Raw genomic sequence first — 16,809 nt, 5'->3', positions numbered from 1 at the left:
TGCAGGGATGGTTCAGAGCAACTGAGGAGGCATTATTGGGAAACATTAAAACAAATTTTATTCTGCTTAAGTCACCAAACTTTCGTGTTAAATTACTCCATAAACCTGAATTCACACTAGTAATAGAAATTCTAATATTTGTGATCATTTGTATCTGATTTTATGCTCTTAATCCTAACAGCCTTCAAAATTAATTTTAAGCCACATACACCAACACATTATCCAGTATCTGCACCCTGATGTGCCCAAATCATGTCCAGAATTATTTGGGTAACCCGAGCATCACGATCAGAACCCTATACTGGGTATCACACGCAAACAAAACAAGCGGCTCTTCATATTCTGACCACTTGATGGCACTGTTGCTCCGTGCCAGGACAACTCCAGCCGTTATCCAACGACACCGACAGCAGCACGGTGTTAGAATAAAAATGTGCAACCATGGGATTTAAACCTGAATTAGGAAAATAAAAGGCTTACACAGGTGGAATTACCAAATTGCACATTAATTATATTCAAATTAAGTGATTTTTTAATTATAAGAGAAAAAGGAAGCAGGACAACACCCGCTCGGCTGCACATGGGAGGAAGACGGACTGACAGGTCTCTGTGAATAAAACCATTATCTGTATAAAATGACTTTGTGGATTTAATTCGAGATAAATTCTGAACAACACAATTTCATGTCAAGGCATTCCGCTGTGACAGCAGGGCGATATTTCAGTGTGATGAACTGATCTTAATGAGAGGAATACTCAGAATCCAGTGACAGCTTAGTTGTCTGCGACTCGTGTCTTTTCTCCCGACGCACGTCTGTTATTAAAACACCGGAATAACACAATCTAAATAAACATAGAGAAAAGTGAGAATGAACAACTAGATGAATGTTGTTTTATTGTTGGATACAAAAAAAAACCCCGTAAAGAACCAGGTGTTCGTCCACTAATGCAACACTGACAGGATGTAAACAATGAAAGCTGCAGAATAAATGACAGCACGGGAGCAGGCATGGAAATGGTTCCTGTAACACAAACTGTTTTGGACTCTATCACACATAATGAAACGTAAGATTGTGAGCAGCTCGGGAGCCAGTGCGCGTACCTTTGATGTGGCAAGGTTAGCGAGGAGGCAAATAAAGTCAGGATATTACTTTTCTCGGTCTGGTAAATACGGCCTCGTTTCACATTCTGCTTCTCAAATAATATAATCCACACGAGAGGCGGCGAAGTCTACTCCGTTTAAATTGAGGACAGCCATGCGGAGAGAGAAGAAGCCTTTCCAAGGAAAAAAAAAATCCAAAGCCGTTTCAGAAAGCTACTGCGCCTTTTGGACAAAGGGAACCATGTGTCTCGCCACGGAGAGCTTCTGCAACAGCGCTGAGGCGACGACAGAGGGAAGAAGAAAAAAAATCCCTTGATCCACCTTTCTTTTTTCGTGCTCTGGACACAATGTGATTTCGCGTTCACGTATATTCTCCTGTCGGAAATATCCGTGAGAGGTAACAAACAGGATCCGGGAGGGTTTGTGTTTCGGGGGTCGGTGCGCAGAGAGGGGCTGCGTCCGACGGAGCGAACCAATCCAACAAAGCGCACTGCCAGTTTTCCTCTGTAGAGACAGGACGGAGGCAAATCACACAAGCAGTGAGCAAAAAAATCACCAGGTATAAGCCCGCTGTCGCTGTGTGTTCAGCTGCAAAGCCTGTCTGCTGCGCGCTCTCTGACGGATCCCGGTCGTGGGCACACAAGAGCCTCTCCCCATCCGCTCCCAAGCGCCAGACAAACTCCCATTCATCCAGCCACTGACTGCCTGAGTGCTGCTGCCGCTGCTGCCTTCACGGTCAGGTCCTCCCACTTCCTGATTTCCAGGCGGACTTGAATTCAACCTCAGTCGTGCTCCTTCAGTAGACAAACACACTCGTGTTTTTTGGGGGCTTCCGAAAAAGCTGGGGAGCTCGGTTTGCGGACGCGCACACCAACGCGTTCACCTTTTGCGTAAATGGCGCGCAAAAGGAGAGACGGCAGCGCACCTCAGCCAGATAAGGAGGCAGGGAGAGAGAACAAGAGGGAAGGAGAGAAAGGAGAGAGGGAGGGGAGAGCTGAGGCAGAAATATATTCTTTCACTCTGTACTGAGTGAGATGATGTCAGCCCCTAATGAATTCCCCAGTAGGGTGCTGCTACCGTGAGGGGAGGAAAAACAAAACGCTCCTTTATGAGCAGCACGCAGCTCCTCGCTGCCCACAGGCGCTGTCTTCCTGTTGGATCAACTACTCCACTGGCCTGGAGGGAGGTCAGCTGTTAATATACAAAGCACTTTGGGTCATTCAGCCTTCAATTTGAGCTCTGAGCTCTCCGTGGCCCACCCTGACAGGCCTGAAGCCTAACAAGCCTCCGTGCCTGACACCACAGACAAAAAAAATCATCACTACCATGTTTATAATTTTGTGAGAAGTTCACCGAGCCCTGGAGGAATTGTTTTTCTTTGCTTGCCCATCCAGAGTAACAACAAAACAGCCCTGCTCGAGGTGGCACAGCTCAGCATCTTGCAGCTTCTCACAGATTTAATGTGGCACACAACCCTGTTGAGATTCACACTACAGGCCTGAAAGTAATATTTACCTGAGAAACAACAGCGCACGCCCTTTTTCCGCTTCATCCCCTCACATTGGGCGAATCCTGATTGGACAGTCCCGGAAAATCCTTTTAATAGTGCAAACCCTGGCATCCTATAGCTCGTCTAATGAGCATTAACCCACTGGCTGGGAGGTCAATGGATGTACAATAGAGTCACATTGCAAAGTCTTTTCCCTGCCAGTACAGCCCAACCAACCACAGAGCAGAAAACAGACTTAGCTCATAGCTGAGATGCTAATCCGTCCCTCGGTAACGGAGAGCGAGGGTCCGTTGGCTGGCCTTGACTGGCCATACAAACATGAAGTCATGGGAAATGGGATATACAGTAGCCTGAGATTTCAAAGCAGCGAAACACATCAGAGGCAACAGCACAACTGTCAGATGCTCAGTCTGGGGCAAACTGAGAAGTTTACATTCAGTGGAAAAATATTTATCCAGAGAAACTTAGCATGGACTTGGCAGAGCTGCTCAGCGACACACTGATGAGACACAGAACAAAAAATGTGAAGTACCATGAGGGGGTGGGAGGGATTGGCCTCAGGTGGCCACTTGATTCAGCTGCAGAGGATAAAGGCTGTGGTCACAAAGGGCCTGGGAGAAGGAGCAGCCGAGCATGTGTTCTTCAACTCAGAGGCGAACGCTACGAATCTTTGTATGTTTCACAGATGTATGCACTGTGCATCGAGCAACTTAAACTAATGAAGTCATTAACCTCTGGTGCACAGTTGCTCATAGGCTGTGGGAAAACATCTTTGATAACTACAGTGAAACTATTTAGTTGTACAGTGCCACGGTGTGCGCACCAGTATGGTGGAAAAAGCAGTTAATCATGTCCAAAATTAGTTACAAATGTACTAACTGTGGTTATGTGCAATTAGATCACAGAGATTCTTATGTTTGAAGCGGTGATTGTGATGAAACATCAAGAGCGTTTCGTGGTTTGGCTTCAAAACGCACGACATGGCTGGCTTCGAGATATGTATTTATATGCCTGCCACCGTCAGAAAATGGCTACCAGTCGTTTTCACGGGCCCGTGCGGCAGCAGCTATGAACAAGCCGCTGTTCTCCATTTTAAATGGTCATTATCAGATTTGAGAGCATCCGCAAGTCTGTGATTACAGCCACACTGCCAAACAATCGGCATCCGGATCTCTCACGGCACATTATTTTTAATTCAAATGAAACGATGACAGAGATGAACACACACATAAAAATGAGAAACCTTGCGCGTTTTCACATGGAAAACATTGTCTGTGCGAGAGAATGAAACACTGAGATCAAACACAATGTCTGGATGTATGAAATGTATCTCAGTAATTGCTGTCTGGGCACGTAAGTTCTGTCTAAAGACCATCAGCTTCACACTGACATTTTGTCATCATTTATTCCTTTTTTTGGATGCTGATTCTCTGCTTCAAAGAGACCTGAGGCATGTTTGTCTCTCCCCCAACAACCATGGTTTAATTTTACAGGAACTCTTTCCTAGATTACAATCACAGGGGACCAGCTCGCCTTTATGAGCCTTCCTGCCATTATGCCAAATCTACCCTCGTTTGACATATTACTGATAAGTGTAACATGAGTGCCAGCAATGTAATATGTTAAAAGCTCGTATTACGTTTGTCTGTGACTCAGAGCTCCATCTCTGCTTCACAGGGGATAAAAGAATCTAATGATTTAAACTATGATTGGATGCAGATGCCAGGAAATGGAAAGAAAATGCTCTTAATGACATTGAACAGAGTCATCATCGGCCTCTGCAGGTGGGTGAGTATTTCAGAAACAGCTTCATCTCATTGTGACGTCTTTGTGAGAATGAAATACAGTCGCTGCCCTAGCTAGACAAAGGACTACAGGATAAATAGATGTTAACAAAACTCAGTCTACGTTAGGAGCAGCAACAATTAGTCGATCAATCAGTGTTTCCTATTTTCCAGCTTCGAGTCTCAGGGTTTTAGACTGTTGCTAGGACAAAAGAAGCAATCTGAAGACATCACTTTGGGCTGTGAGGAATTGTGATGAGCATTCTCTTTTTAACAATTCCTTGACATTTAATAGATTAACACCTGGAAAAATAAGTGGCAGATTGATCAACGATGAAAATATCTGTTAGTTGCAGTGCTAGATTACAGCCATGATAGCAGCCTTGTATTTAGGAATAGTGATGCCTGGAGCTAAATGCTAACATGCTCAAAATGACAAAATTAACATGATATTAAGCAGGTATGTTTACCATGTTCAACAGCTCAGTTTTGTGTGTTAGCATGCAGGCACTAAACACAAGGTACAGCTGAGGATGAATTAAATGGCATTAGTTTTGCAGTTATTTGACAATACATCATATTTTAGACCAAATAATGATGTCATAATAAAAGTGGAGGAATGATCAAAGTTATTGCAGTCCATCTTGAGAGAACCATGAATTTGTGAAGCAAAACCTGTGGCAATCCGCTGGATAACTGTTGAGACATTTTACTCAAAATGAGCCGAGGGCAACGTGCACACCGCTTGCTTTTCTATAGTGCCAGGAATCAAATCCCCCCCAAAATCAATTCCTATGAAAAAAAGTAATTCCTGCACACATCCTTTCTTTAACCTCTGCATTGATTTATTTAAAAGACGTCGACAAGACCTTTCTCTAGACACTTGAGGTCTTTGTGGAAGAAATGTGTGCAGGTATTACTATTTCTCATTGGAATAGACATTTCATTGTAAACCACATGTCTACCACGTGGTGGCACAGGAGGAAGCAACGGGGTATCACCAGAGTTATTACGATTCATCCTCTGAGCACCCAGGATATAAGTACCAAAGCTTAATGGCAATCAAGCTGATAGTTGTTGAGAATACATCTTCTGGGCACCAAGATGTCTAAAGAAGATTTTGGGCTAATTCATGGAGTAGATCGAGTGTTTGAACATTGTTGGCAACATTTGGGATGATGTAAGTGCACAACTCAACAGAATGTATAAAAAGGTCATTTTTAGATATCTGAAGGCAGAAATGTTACATATTATATCTCTACAGAACAGAAACTGGTAAACTATTATGAAAACACCCAACACACCATTCGACTTAAAGACTGGTTATATAATGGCCACTCAGTAATACATATTTAATCCATGTTCCATGTGGGGATATAAACATGTGGATATGCTGTAAAGATGATGACTGGCAGTGTATCACAGGCAGGCGAACAGTGGAAGCTCATCTTTCATTGTGTTTCAGTTTACACACATTAATCTGACTATTGGAATTAACAAAATAATGCCTGATAAAAACCTGTTTTACATGATTTTATTAAAATAAGTCCTTGTCTTCACAGAGGAGGGGGTGGGATTAGTTAACACCCTCCTTCTTGCTTAAGATCTGAAATATCCAAATGTTGCCGTGCAACCTAAGAACTGTGAAATATCTCTAATTGCACACACAAACCCACACACTTGGAATTGCCAACGTCTCCTCTTTTCCCAGCCTTTTTGAGGGCGGAGTGGGGATGTTTTTTTCAAATTAATTTTATTTTATGTTTTTTTTACAATCATTACATCTGACCTTATCTCTCAGAGCCTGCAACTGGGTTGTCAATGACAACTGGCTCTAATCTCTACCCCCTCCCGACAAGCAGCACTGACAGGCCCTTTCTTCCCAATTCCTCAGACACGTAGCCAGACATAAATTAATCTGTCACTCAGTCCTAGTATTAATGTGGGGATGACACATGGTTGTGCATGCAAACACACACACACACACACACACACACACACAGACAAAGACAAATGCACCCAGCATTAAAAACCGTTATACAAACTGGGACACCATAGCGTGCCAAAAGTAGAAAAAGCCTTTGGAAAAGCTGACAATAACTGCATCAATCAAACATCCTGACAGAGAACGAGAGATTTAAGGACTTGAGAGTTTCCATCCGCATTACCACAGACACGGTTTTCAATATTAAACCTGTAAATAACAATGCCAAAAATGAATCTCTACTTCCAACGCGTGCTTATCACACAGGCGATGATTGGCATTCTGGGAACATTTAGGAAGATTGACGGACGCAGGGATGAAAGCACCTTTAATTCAATGACAGTACCTTTAAAAGCAGATCCTTTGTGTTATAATAAAGCTCCCTGAACCAAGAGATATGAAACTCACATCATATGTCAGCTGGGGAGGCAGCAGAAAAGTATTTCTTCCGGTTGTTAAAAGCCTGTAGAGACTATGCTATCTGCTGTATCTACTTATCTCACCGTGGTCTCTGAAAGCAAGCCGGGGCCACAGCAGTTCAAGATAAATGGCCTGATCAATGGCAGACATTATCTGGATCTGGTAGGCAATAATCAGATCCAGTTGACATTGCGGGCGCAAAGAGAACTGGCCTGTCAGCAGGAACGGAACTACTTCACTGGCCATCAGTCTGATGTTGCTGCCGTGGGACTCACTTTGGAAAACAATGCAGACGAGAAAATTGGTTTAACCTTCCCTGCCTTGAATGCTTTGGTTACATCCCTAATGCAGCCCCCTCTAACACACCCGCAACCCCCTCACCACCACTCTGCCCAGTCACAAGAGAAATGGAGACCCTTTTGCCTAAATTACAGACATTGCCGTGGAATGTGGGCTGCGGGCTGCGATGCCGTGGATAATTTCAGACCAGTCAATCACTCCCTCCCCTTCCAACAGAGAGGAGCATATGTGTTACACGCCTCAAAACGCACGCACACACGCCGTAATGCATATTAGGCATGATTTACCTTTAACATTTCCATTTCATGTCAGTATAATTACTAACACCCAAATACAAGCACAAATTATTTTAAAGGCCAAATCTGTGTCCTTATTTATGGCTCTGTCACTCCATGTTTACATAGAGGTGTAATGGAGCGAGAAAATGAATTCTCTCAGCTCTTGAAACTAGGCATATGTGACAGGGAAGTCTGAATTTTAATGTGCTGTATTTTAAGAGATTATTTGTTTGTGATGTTTACTTTCATCTCTACATCACTTCAACGTCCTTGGGTATATTTAGGGCCCGAGCAGGGAACCTGCGAGGTCCCTATTGTAATCGTAATGATTATTATTCTTCTTCTTTTTTTTTTCCTTTGTCCAAAATGATCGCATTTTTCACTGCCTGAACATACCCCAAAACTCACCAAACTTGGAATATAAGTCACACCTGGCGAAAAATTTTATAATCTCTTGTCGTCCTGAATTTCCATCACTAGGTGGCGCTGTTATTAAGGGAAGCGCGTTTTGGCTAATAACTCCCATAAACTTTGTCGCACATTCAAAAACCTTACATCCACGCGTTCAGTGGATTGTGCTGAATCTCGTGGTATAGGCCACGCCCATTTCCGCCTACCGTTTTTTTTTCGCTACGTCGCAAAATGTCGAAAACCTACTTTTTCGAACTCCTCCCAGGCGATTTCACCGATTTGCACGAAACTTGGCACACAGCATCTGTGGACCCTCCTGACAAAAAGTTATTAAAAGATTCTAATTAAAATAAATAATTTTGAAGTTATTAAATAACAAATTCCTGCAGATTTGGCTCAAAACAGGAAGTGTTGCATATCTCCACATTGGTGTGGTCTAATGACATGAAACTCAGGATACTACTTCCCCATGAGCCCCTGAGGCCCTGTGCAAAATTTTAGGCGATGACCACAAGGTGGCGCTCTTTAAATTGATGTATTTTATATCTCCACAACGGTGCATCGGAATAAGACGAAACTTGGTACATTTATTGTCAGTGCCCTCCTGAGGACATCTGACAAAGGGTTTACCGATCCACCACTAGTTGGCGCTCTGGCGTCACTTTAATTGCATAATTGGCCCTGTGCCCACCCCATAACACTTATGGAAATGAAATTCATAGAGGTGCTATAGAATGGCCCCTGTGACTCACTCACCGAAAATGACCACCAGGTGGCGCTATTTTCAATGCAAAAGCGTTTTTGGCTCATAACTCCCACTTAATATGTTAAATACTCTTCCTTGTGTGGTATGGCATGATGAGGCTTTGTGTAAAATTTGGTGCAAATCGGCCAATAGATGGCGCTCTGGTCGCAGTCTAATCAGTGTCAATGGGATCTTCAAGTCCTCTTCAAAACTCATTGACCTTCATCCTTTTCTTGTCCCTCATAGACACTCCATTCCAACTTTAAGAGAGTCAGAAGACCTCAAACTATTGGGCATGTAATCAGTTTTTGAAAATCTTTTACGGTTTTCAAATCATCACGGTTTTAGTTTTAAGGATTTTTAGGCCGTCTTCTGATTTTATAATGGGTGTGTATTGGGTGAGCTAGAGTGCGTGACTTCATAGCTACAGTGGAGAGCAGATGGAAGAACTGGAGAAAAAGTTCTCTTCAGCTTGATTTGGATCCCACGTCTTTTACTTCACATAGACAATATATACAGGGAAATGTAGGAAATCTCGTTGGCTTTCAGCTGATGGTCTTATTTCAGATGTAGGACTTGCACTTTTGGCTGTTTGTGGTTTGTGACACTGCTGCATGGAGACAAATTCAAACAGTACAAAAGTCAGTTCCCTGAAACAGTGCTGAACACCACCATGGAGGCTTACCCACTCCTTATCAAGAACAAGCTGAAAACTGAACTGTCTCACATCTACAGCAATGATGAGTTCAAAAACCGTAGTGAAGCTGTGTCTCTGTACCAGCTGGTCACAGAGTGCAATCGTCAGGAAACCTTTTCAGAGACTGTGGCTCTGCTAAACATCCTCATCACAACTTCTATGACTATAGCTGGATCTGAGCGGTGCTTCTCAACACTGAAGAGAATCAAGACCTTCCTCAGGAAGATAATATCTTCTTAATGCAGTTGCCATGCTCTGTATGGAGAAGAAACGTATCAAAGACATCCACAACTTAAACCACAAAGTCACTGAAAAATTTGCATCTTTCAAGAAGAAAAGTGCTAAATGTATGTATAAAAAGTACAACTGAAAACACCTGAACAGTTTCTTCACAGGTTTAATATGTTACTACTAATTGTCAACATTGTTCTGCTTCTAAGGCAGCGGAGCAAAACAACCCACCTTTTCTCCTGTATTCTTTTCAGTTTCATGAAACCTTAAGAACCATATAACATTGGAAGTTTAATGTGCAGTGCTGTTGTTTTCATCTGACCACTACATGTCAATACAATGTTTGTAACAGTATTCATTTTACTTGATCTGTAAGTGTTAAAAAGATAATATTACTAATGATAAATGTTTGGAGATTTGTTTTGACATTTTATGTGATATATAGATATAATCATAATACATATCTTTATAGTAATAATGGAGTTTGGGAGGCGTTTTCCCATTTCTTCTTGTGTGGTCATTTCCTACTTTGCCTCTGCTAGTGCTCCAGCATATGTGCAGCCACAGAAACTGTAAGATAGCTCTACAGGTAAAGGTCCAACAGCTCCCTCTACTGGTGCAAAGAGTCAGGACATGCTCAGTCACAGAAACTGTAAGAAAGCTCTACAGGTAAAGGTCCAACAGCTCCCTCTACTGGTGCAAAGAGTCAGGACATGCTCAGTCACACTAAAATGCAGCAGACCAGTCAGTGAGCAGACCGTGTGGAGCTGCATGGACTTTCTGTGGGTTTCCCTAATGATGTGTGCATTCTTGAGGAAATGTACGTGGTTTCTGCTTGTAGTTATGGATAATTTGATCACTATTGTAGTTTACACATAGCCTGTGTCTCAGTAGTAGTTAGCTGCACTTTGCTTGCACTGCAGCTACATTTGGATTGTGAGGACTTAATGATGAATATTTCGTTTTTAATGCCGATTTTTCAACTCAGTCTGTTTCTTGGGATTGTGACCATGCTCATTACAGTTTAAAGGTCGAAATATGTACTGTGGTTAACAGTCAGTATATAAAGCTATCATGCTGTTTAGCCGTCTATAGGGTCGAACACTGTACTCGTGAAACCCCCCCTTGAGCTGCAATTTCATCCTCTTCTTCAGATTTCATCATGCAGCAGGTGACATCTCACATCCCATCAGTTAATCAGTTCTTCTCTGACTTGGCATCGCCTCAGTCTTTGTCCGGGCAATCATGCAGTAGTTCACACAGTTTTTCTGACTTCAGCGTACATCATTTCAGACCGGCAATAGCAGTCCATCGAATTATGAAGCAACGACTTCCTCAGCGGAAGGTGTTGCTCGAGCATGCCCCGACGGCAGCAAGCCCCGACGGCAGCATGCATCGACGGCAGCAAGCCCCGACGGCAGCATGCATCGACGGCAGCACGCCCCGACGCGCGTGGACTGCGAGGGCCCGTTCAACGCTGCTTGCAGCTTTAATTCTTTATATATTTCTGCAGTCCTACTCTAATTTCTGCTCGTCGCGGTGGCTGACTTGAAACAACGGCGTAAACAAGATTCAGTGCTACTTGTCATACAAATTCATTGATAAGCTCGCCGAGTATAACCTCATCAAGCTGTTGTGTCATTTGATCTCAAGGACAAAAAAAAAAAAGAAGGATTATAAGCCTCTTTTAATTTGACCCCAATTTTCTCTCTGAAGCTCTATAGTGGAGTCATATCCCAGACAGACAAAACATTCTTAACAGATAACCCAGCTGCATGACGGACCCCCAGCTTTAATTTTTCTCCCTAATCTGCATGTCTTTATATTTGAGACCCAGCAGACATCTACAACCAAAGAACCGTGGTGCTGGAGCCCCCCATGAGGCCTTGACTTAATACTAAGCAAGAGCAACTGCGCTGGCAGGGATAATATTTTCCCTTTTTGTCTCTTTCTTCTCTGCGGTGTGTTGGGAGCGAGGAGACGAGGGGAGGCAGGGAGATAAAGGAGGAGGTACTAGAGAGGAAGAGAGCGGGAGAAGGAAACAAAACAGGAGGAGACGGGGAGAGACAGACAAGATGGAGAGAGGGAAGGAGTCAAACAGGGAGGTAGCCTGCTGTGTCTTTTTAAAAAAAGGAATGACTACAGGAAAGCACTGAGGAAATCGCCACTAAGGCGTTGTATTAAAACCTGCCTGACCCTCTGCAGACCCCTTTGAGCGATTCGCCCGGCTGGAGGAGTTTGGTCGAAGGGATTAGGCCTCTGAAACGCTCCGTCAAGACCATTCTGTCAGGCACCAACAGAGACAGCCCCAGTCATCCACCCGCACCCCCTGTGCTCCACTCAAACAAGCCTCCCCAAGGCTCTCTCTATGCTCAACAGCTCCAGAGTGGGGGCCTGATGATAGGCTCTCTAGGGGGACACAGGATGGGCCACGGACATCAAAAGCCAGAGAGGGTGACAGACAGCAGGGAGGTCTCCACCCGCCCTCCCCCAGCATTCCCTTTTTTCTCTTTCTGTTGCCATCCCTCTCTCTCCCTCTGTCTCATCCCAGGGCCCCGCTGGCCATTGAGGGCTTTCTAATTGCATTTCGCAGGGCCTGAGCTAAAAAAGGTTGTTGTTCTGTCTACGGTAGCCTCCCTGCTGGGGGGCTGAAGGATGGGAAGGAAAGAAATGGGAAGTTCAGGCCCCTGCGAGACAAAGGAAAAATGCAAGGCGAACACGAGATGCCTGGCATAGCACAAGAGAGGGAGATGATCTGCGACCCGTCTCAGTGAAAATGTAACCGGGTTTGTTGATTGTTTTTCAAGACTCCTTGTCACTCAGCGGTTGACAGGTGATCCGTGCTGCATCCCCTTGAGAGATCCTCTCAAGGGGAATGTTTTTCACACCTCACTCTGCAAGAAACAAGAATTCTTTGTATGAAAGTAGCCTTATGGATGCGGTTGGAAAAAGTTATGCGTGCTGCTGGGGATCTGAGCCTCGATCGTATGACAGAGTGTTTTAACATGTCAGAGTCAACGGGGACGGCGCTTCCTGACCTCGTTGCCCCTCTGCTAGTCATTTCCCCCTCTAGTGTAACACTAGAGCATGGGAGACCGGTTGAACAAGAGGAAGACTGTGTGTGTCCATGTGAGTGTGTGTCTTCGGAGACGGGAGCAATTTCATCCGTGAATCGCCTCCCATCCCCTGGTGGTGTCCATACGGCGGAAAAGTGAGCCGCTGGTTTGTGACCTACATGTGGAGCTGGTTGCAGGCCAAAGACTGGGGCCGCGACTGGGCTGCAGGGGGTCTGTCTGTTGACAAGAACGGGAGGCCTCTTCTGCTTTGAAGCCCTGTATATTTAAATATTTCATGACCCCCTCATCTCCAGCCCCTTTTATCGGATTTGCGCTGTGGTTCGTGGCTGCCTTTCATTAATAGCACAGCGAGAGGAGTTAGTGTCGATCTAATGCCCCCCATCAGCGAGGCACATCTGAGGGAGCCTCTCCCACACCCGGGCCCTTTTGGCACTCAGCATATCTGGAAGACGATCTCGTTAAATGCTAGTAACAATTACAGCAATTACAGATAAGCCTAAGTGTGTCAAAGCCGCAACATGATGTTTACAATGATTAGCGTGCAGCGTTATCAGCAGGGATGGTAATCAACGCTGGTGCCTGGTGCTTCAAAAGATCACAGGGCTCTTTATCTGTCACTATCAATAAAAGGCCACCGGCTGAAGGCAGACCTGAGCGTAGCTGTCATGTTTGGCACTAGATCATTGTGCTGGTACTTAGCTTCAGTTAGAGTAAACCCAGTTTGACAGCAGACTTAACAAGATGTCACCGGATCAGCACAATAATATCAAATGAGAGAACATCACAGCTTGCCACACCCTTATTTCTGTTCATTATCGTCAAAGGCATAACAAAAAACACTCTAAGGATCTCACTGAAGCACTCATGACTCGGCTCTTGCAGTAAACACTCCCGGTTATCAGATCAGCAAATGTGAACGTTTCCAGCAGCGAAGTGGAGTGCAGTGTGGGCCAGTAGATTTCCACGAGGGCGCGTGCTGGCATGGCGCAGGGCACCAGTCTGGAAATGCGTGTCTGAGGCTGGTGACCGTGACATAAGGCCCTGCTTGTCTGCCTGTAATAGAGATGCCTTTGAGAGCGGCCTGCATCTGCCCGCGGGACACATTCCACGCTTTCCTCCACAAACTCTACACCGCCGTCAGGCTCTGGGTCCTAAATGTGCACATTGTGAGGCTGCTCTGCTGGCCGCCTGACAGCAGCACATTCACCATGGGGTTATTTGAGTGGACCCAGGCTCACAGGGCACAGATAGAGCGTGCTCTCTGTCTGAAAATGTGTGCGATACTTTGTGTGCTGGCGTGTTGTTTGTGTTTGTGTAATTGTGTTAAACGATCCACCTTAAAGTTTGTTTGTGTTATTAAAGCGATAGCAGGAGGGTCATACAGTATGCGCCAGTGTGTGTGACCAAAGAGTGACGTCGACATGCTTTCAGCATCTGACTTGAGTTTGTGTTTGTACTCTGGTGGCAGTGGAGGCCACAGGGGACCATCAGTGTTAAGGGCCACCCGGGCCTCAGCCAGTGCTAAGCCCAATCATCAGTGCCTGTCTCAGCTGGGCTTACCATGTACTGTGTTTACCAACACCAAGCTTCAACAAGATGATCTGAGTCTGTCTCCCTCTCTCTCACTGACACACACACACACACACACACACACACACACACGCTCAGCCTTGTAAGAGGATTTGCACTGGCAACAAGGACAGACTGCGTCGCTTATCCAGAGAGAAAGCTGTAGCACCACACGCAGCTTGACCTCACCTCACATGCCTGACTGCACAGGTAAACACACACGCACACAAACACACACAATTCCCTGAAGAAATCTGCGGTTTGGAGGGGCCTCTGCGGATTCTACTGACATGGGGTAAACAGATTGTTGCTTAATAAAGTTTTTTATTCAGTTTGATGAAAGGCTGAATGAACAATACCATGGTCCACAATGAACACACAGCTTTAGCCAAACATGCTTTAGGCTCTGTGCCAATTGGCTTAACACTGAATTTAGAGTCTAAACTCACCAGGAAAAACAACAAACTTTTATTCCCACTGTAAATAGACTGTTAAATTAGCATGAGGAAATAACTATGTAATTTGTGTGTGCAACAAGCGCTACCATATCAAGCTACTAACTCACTGTTCATTACTGTTTGGATGGCAGATGAAACCAAGATTCGAATTGTCTTTACATCACCTTTTTTACAATGTGTTTTTATCATATCTTCATTTTACAGCCTGTTTGCAAAGCTTCGACAACAAAGCTTTGAATGGAATTGTTAGAGGAGCAGCCCTGGTTGTGTTTTCCTCTGCTGTCTACTGATTAGTCTGCTCTGATGGCCACATTGTTACGTGATAACAGAGGGCGGTTGGTTGGCTGGCCCCGAGGAAGTAATTCGGGAGTGAGTTCACTGACTCTCTGACCAGGGATATTAGAGGAGCGTCTTTTAGTCATGCTCGATAGAGTCCAGGCTCTGACTCCACTAAAGCCTCTGGTCTGCGGGGAAATCTAACAGGGCCAGAGAGGTCTGCAAACACCTGTCATCCACAAACGCTCCAGGCACAATAACACCTGACACTGCCCATGAAATCACACATGGAGGGACACATATACGGCACATATATGTCATACCAACCCGCATGTTTTCCTATGTAGAGCCATATGCTGCTGATCTGCATGTAGGAAGCATTGAAAATACACACAGACATTGTGACATACAATTAATCACATCATCGCACTCACACAAACACACACACATCATCACGGCCTGCGGGAGGTGCCTCCCGAGACCCCTGAGGTGACAGATGTGTCAAAACAGCATATTGGTTTCGCTCCTCTTTGCTGTGGTGTTGCTTTGTTCCTTTACAGTACACTGAATAAAAAAAAACAAAAAAAAAAACACTGGCTCTGATTTGCTCCGCATATTGCTGATGCATTTTTCACGAGTTACTCTGAAAACACCATGTTCCTCGACATTAAAAAGCAATTTAGCACTCCCAGGATTAAAAGCGCATGTTAAATTGAAGGCTACACTTGGCGTGGGCATGAAAAATTGAGTGGCTCCTTATATTAACCAGGTTGAGCGCTGCACACAGCATTTAGATAGACGAAATGGAATCTTTTAGCATTACTAATTCATCCACAGGAAAGCTGCGGTTGAGACGTTGTGCGCAACTCCACCACTACACTGCTGAATACAAACATTAGCCGGCTTGCGTTTGAAAAAGTGTGAACACCAGATGGATGTCTATCAGCAGGGATTGTTAAATGTAACCTTCGTCAGCTCACTTTCACTACAGTTGAGCTCGGCTTTTTCTCATCCCTTAGATGAGCTGTGAACTCTCCTTCAACCCAAATTCACATACTGTCCATACTTTTATGCTTAGCTGACAGAAAAGGAAAACTACTCATTTTCTGATATCAACATCTGTGATCTATCTCCAAACTGATTTGAGCCACAGATGGGTGATGCCTTTGGTGAAACCTGGTTAAATATGAATGAGGGAGCTACTGGCCTGTAGGAAAAGGCAGACAAGACACCTCTGTTTAACTTGGCCCTGATTCCAACACGTCCTCTAATGTTTCCTCTCAATGTGCTGAGAAAGGAATGGAAGAGAGCAGACAGAAACCGGGATGAACACTCGCTTAGTGGACCGTGGCCCCACTTAAACATAATGATGGATGCTAATGATGCCCATAATTACCGTTTTCTAAAATGGTGATAATTACAATTCTTTTATAGCTCCTTATCCGCGGCCAATCTTGATAATGATTGTAGGAGTGATAAACAGTGATTGTCGGTGTTTGACCTTTGAAAGCACCGATATAACAAATAAAGCATTCCAGGATGAGACAAGCATCTTACTTTAGATTACTTGTAACAATTACTCTAAATGGTGAGTGAAGTTATGTACTGTTGTTTTTTCCACAACCTCACTATATAATACAACAGGAATGATAGAACACTTGTGTCAGACAAACTTAAAGATACATTTTAAAAAATTTTAATCAGTGCTAAACAGCTCTATAATCAAACATTAAGTACTGTTACAGACTATTTGGTCAGTAACCCATGTTTCTCCTCCATTCTGCTCATGCAATAAAAGAGAAAAGACATTTTCTTGTATCCCTGCCCACTTTATCCAATCAGGACAGAGAACTCCTTAAAGAGGCAGTCCTGTCTGCTATTGAATAGCAGTTTTAAATACAGAGGGATATTATATATGTATTATAAATACTGATTTTGATTACAGTTTTAAAGTTGAACAGGGATCAG

At 44.2% G+C, this 16,809-nt stretch overlaps 1 protein-coding gene across 11 annotated transcripts in view; it reads right to left on the bottom strand.

Moving 5' to 3' along the window:
- Nucleotides 1–16,809, bottom strand: part of auts2a (activator of transcription and developmental regulator AUTS2 a) — a 320,581-nt gene that overhangs the window by 33,382 nt on the left and 270,390 nt on the right. The window lies entirely within an intron of this gene.

Source organism: Sparus aurata, chromosome 13, assembly GCF_900880675.1.
Source record: "Sparus aurata chromosome 13, fSpaAur1.1, whole genome shotgun sequence".
Lineage (NCBI taxonomy): Eukaryota > Metazoa > Chordata > Actinopteri > Spariformes > Sparidae > Sparus > Sparus aurata.
Note: the sequence above shows the minus strand (reverse complement) of the source record. Positions and strands in the feature narration are given on the sequence as shown.